Below are 4,733 nucleotides of genomic sequence, written 5' to 3' on the forward strand. Positions count from 1 at the left end.
GAAATATGTACATTTTTATACAAACAAGACTTACATCACAGTCCACAGCAGCCATTGACACTCATTGAGGCTCACACCAGGGGCCTTCTCCCAGAGGCAAGGACCATGTCATTCTGTCTCCACCAAATCCATGTGGCAGGACTCAAAACCCTCAGACACCTCAAACATACTCTTGCTGACTGTCTATATCTCCTTTTTAATTTCCTTTTTCTTTTTATTAAACAACAGAAAGTAGACAGATACATGTTGGAGAATGGTTAACTGTCTGTATTCATTAAGAGACACAATGTAATCTTTAAGCCAAATAAACAGAGAAAAGAAGAAAGCTAGGATTCTCTACACTACTACATAGGGGTCTATCACACTCGTCTCCAGCAGAGCTAAGGTAACTGGAGGCTTTTCGTTTTTCACACAGCATGGTGGCAGTTTTGAATCCACAGTTTTGAGACAAGAAAGGATAAAATGAATTTGGAACAGAAATGTGGAGATTCTTTTCTTGTTTTGTTTTGCTCAAGATAAGCACCCTTCCCAAATAGGTTGAGAGTTATGATGTTGAGACACCTCAAGAAGAGGGAGATTGAAAAAAAGGACAGAACTGACTGGAATCACTGCAACTTGATCCCAGGGACTAGAGAAAAAGAAAATTAAAAAGAAGGTTGGAATCCATCAGTCTTCTGTGTTAATCATCGTCACCTTCATCCTCCTGTCCTTCCTCACCTTCATCATCATCTCGTCTTTTGTTCCTTCATCCTTAACCCCTTCTTCATCAAATTCTTCAGACCCTCTCTCATCCTCCTCATCCTCATCCTCCTCCTCCTCGTCCTTGTCCTCCTCCTCGTCCTCCTCGTCCTCCCCCTCTTCTTTGTTTTCTTTGGCCTCTCCTTCTGCCTCGCTTTCTTCATCATCCATATTGTGAACCATCTTTGATGTTGTCTCCTAACTCATCTGCACCTGCATCAAAATGGCCAGTAAACCAGGGGAAGAAGCACCCTGGCTCTTAGTGCTGCATCTTCCTGCCGGCCTTATTAGGAATTTGACTTGAGCGTTTTGTCAGATCCTATTGAGATTTTCATTTGATTTCTGTGGACTTTGAAAATTGATCACCACTCTCATTCAGATGAAATTCTTTGGAGAGAACTTCATTTTCAAAGTAAGGATTTTCATCAAAATACAAATCTACTCTGTGGCCTTATTTAATGTCTTCAAATTCTGCCACAGCAACTCTGGTCAAATAATGCACAGCCTTCATATCTTTCTCAACTTGTGGATAGTTGACAAATGTTCTTATCCCCAAACTTGGAATTTTGGCAATCAACACTGACCTATTCTGAAAGAGTGGCTAGTGAAGTTTGTTATATTTTTGTTCTTTCCAAATTTCCTCACTGGCTTGTTCATTAAGTCTATTTCATTTTGGACTTCATCAATATGTCTAATCTTTACTTGCTGTTCTTTTTCTCTCTTCGTCACTCTGGGGAAAGACTGACTTCTCCTCCAGCTTCAGCACAGCAGATAACTGTATTTCCTGGGCAGGATTGCAGAGTGTCCTTTCTTGAGGCTGTGGTGCTAGGGGGGTGGCTAGAAGGCAGAGGCCAGAGCCCTGATGTTCAGAGCAGGAAGAAACTCACAGAAGTCCATTTTCTGAAATCTTCAATTTCTTTCTTCAAAACTTGAGGTACTTGTCATACATACCTTCAATTGTTAAAGAGTTGCACTAAGATATTTTATATTATTTTCGTGGCTATTGTGAAAGGTGTTATGTCACTGTCCATTTGGTTTTTTTGTTGTTTTCTGTTTGTTTATTTTTTGTAATTTTTGATTTTTTTTTGTTAAAGTTGTACCCAGTCATTTTGCTGAAAATGCTTATCAGATATAGGAGTTATTTGGTAGAATTTTTGGGGTTACTTATGTATGCTGTCATATCATCTGCAATATTTGATTCCAATTTATGTCTTTTTGATTTGCCATAGCTGTCTTATTGTTGTAGCTTAAAGTAATATATGGCATAGATATGGAGAGAGTGGGCAACATTCTCTTGCTCCTGATTTTATTGGAGTTGCTTTGAGTTTCTCTCCATTTAATTTGATATTAGCTATTGGCTTGCTGTAAATTGCCCATATTATATTTAGATATGTCTCTCACATCCTTGACGTCTCCAAGATTTTGAATTTTATCAATACCTCTTTTCTTTTTTTTACCATCTAATGAAATCATAATGTGCCTATTTTTTCTTGCAGTTTGTTTATGTGGTTAATTATGTTGAGAGATTGTTGTATTTTGAATCATTTTGAATTCTCTGATACAAAACCTTCTTGATCTTAGTGGGTGATCATTTTCATGTATTCTTGGGTTTGGTCTGTGAGTATTTTATTGAGAATTTTTTTTTAAATATATATATCAATGTGCATGAGAGAAATTGGTCCATATTTCTCTTTCTTTGTTGAGTCTTAGTGTAATTTGGGTATCAGGGTAACTGTGGCCTCACTAAATTGATTTGACAATGTTCCTTCTGTTTCTATATTGTGGAATAATTTGAAGAGTATTGTTATTAGGTCTTCTTTAAATGTCTAATAGAATTCTGTACTAAAACTGTCTGGTTCATGTCTTTTTTGTTTTTGTTATTGTTATTGGAGAGACTTTTAATGACTGCTTCTAGTTCTTTAAGGTTATATATTTATTTAACTTGTTTATATGATCTTGATTTAACGTTTGCAAGTGGTATCTGTAAAGATTGTCTATTTATTTTAAATTTTCTAATTTTGTGAGCACAGGTTTTTGTCTCTGGTTTTAGTTGAATTGCTTTAAGTTTCTCTCCATTTAAATTGAATTTGGGTATGGACTTGATGTAAATTGCCTTTCTTATGTTTAGGTATATGTCTTGAGTTCCTAATCTCTCTAAGACTTTTTAACTTGAAGCAGTTGGATTTTGTCAAAGATTTTTGTCACCATCCAATGAGATGAGCATTTTTTTCCTTTACTTTGTTTATTTGGCAGATTATATTGATGAATTTTTATATATTGAACGATCTCTACAACTCAGGGATAAAGCCTACTTGATCATGGTAGATGATGTTTTTGATGTGTTCATGAATCTGATTTGCAAGTATTGCTATGTTTGTATTAATGTTTATAAGGGGAACTGTTGTAAAATTCTCTTTTTTGAGTATGCAGTTTAGATATCAGGGTGAGGTCTGTGACCTCACAGAATGAGTTTGGCAATGTTTCTTCTGCTTCTATTTTGTAGAATAATTTGAGGAGTATGAGGAGTATTGGTATTAGCTCTTCTTTGAATGTCTGGTACAATTCTGTGCTAAAACCATCTGACCTTGGGCTTCTCCTCCTTGTAGGTGGAGACTTTTAATAACTGCTTATTTTCCTTAGGGTTTATATTGTTTACTCAATCTTCATTTAATTTTGGTAAATGGTATCTATCAAGAAAATCATCCATTTCATCTCCATCTCCTAATTTACAGGCTTTTGAAGTAAAGTCTAATGTTTCTTAGGTGTCTGTTATTATGTCCCACCTTTCATTTATGATTTTGTTGGTTTGGATACAGTCTTTCTCCATTTAGTTAGTTTGACTAAGGGTTTGTCACTCTTGTTGATTTACTCAAAGAAACATTTCATGGTTTCATTGATACTTTGTAGTGTTACTTGTGTTTCTAGTTTATCCATTTAAGCCATGAGCTTGATTATTTCCTGCTGTCTACTCCTTTTTTTTTCAAATATTTTATTTATATAAGTACACTGTAGCTGTCTTCAGACACGGCAGAAGTGTGCCTCAGATCCCATTACAGATGGTTGTGATCCATCATGTGGTTGCTGGGAATTGAACTCAGGTACCTCTGGAAGAACAGTCAGTACTCCTAACCGCTGAGCCATCTCTCCAGCCCCTGCTGTCTACTCCTATTTTGGCATATTTGTTTCTTTTTATTCTAGAGTTTTTAGTGTGCTTTTAAGTTGTTAGCATGGGATCTCTCTAATTTCTTTATGAAGGCATTTAGTGCAATGAACTTTGCTCTTAGCATTGCTTTCATTCTGTCCCATCAGTTTGGGTATGGTATATCTTCCTTTTCATTGAATTCTATAAAGTATTTTATTGTTTTCTTTATTTCTTCCCCTACCCAGGGGTCACTGAGTAAAGAGTTGTTCAGTTTCCATGGGTTTGTAAGCTTCCTGTTGCTGTTGAAATCCAGCTTTAATCCACTGTGGTCTGATAAAATACAAGGGGTTATTTTAATTTTGTTATACCTATTGAGGCTTACTTCACTTTGTAGTATATAGACAATTTTAGAGAAGGTTTTGTGATGTGTTGAAAAGATGGTATATTCTTTTGTGTTTGGGTGAAATGTTATGTAGATATTTGTTAGGTCCATTTGGGTCATATTGTCTATTAGTTCAATTACTACTTACTGTCTGAATGACTTGGCTATTTTTAAGAATGTTGACATATTGGATATGTGCTTTCCTTTCTTTAGTTTGTTGGTGTGACATTATTTATTTCCTGAGGCTTCTTGGGTATAGTTAGCCTCCTTGTGTAGGAGTTTTCTTCCTAGTATCTTCTGTAGAGCTGGATTTGTTTATATTTGGTTTTGTTATAGAATATTTTTTTCATCTACAGTGACTGAAAATTTTGCTGAGTATAGTAGTCTGGGCTGACATCTGTGTGGTTTCTTAGAGAATATAGATTGGCCGAGGCCAGTCTAACTTTTAGATTCTCTATTGAAAAGTCAGGA

At 35.7% G+C, this 4,733-nt stretch overlaps 1 pseudogene; it reads right to left on the minus strand.

Annotated features, from left to right (window-relative positions):
* Positions 1-679: 679 nt before the first annotated feature.
* LOC114619771 lies at positions 680-4,448 on the minus strand (annotated as a pseudogene).
* Positions 4,449-4,733: the final 285 nt, after the last annotated feature.

This window comes from Grammomys surdaster, unplaced genomic scaffold (genome assembly GCF_004785775.1).
Source record: "Grammomys surdaster isolate TR1022 unplaced genomic scaffold, NIH_TR_1.0 165, whole genome shotgun sequence".
Taxonomy (NCBI): domain Eukaryota; kingdom Metazoa; phylum Chordata; class Mammalia; order Rodentia; family Muridae; genus Grammomys; species Grammomys surdaster.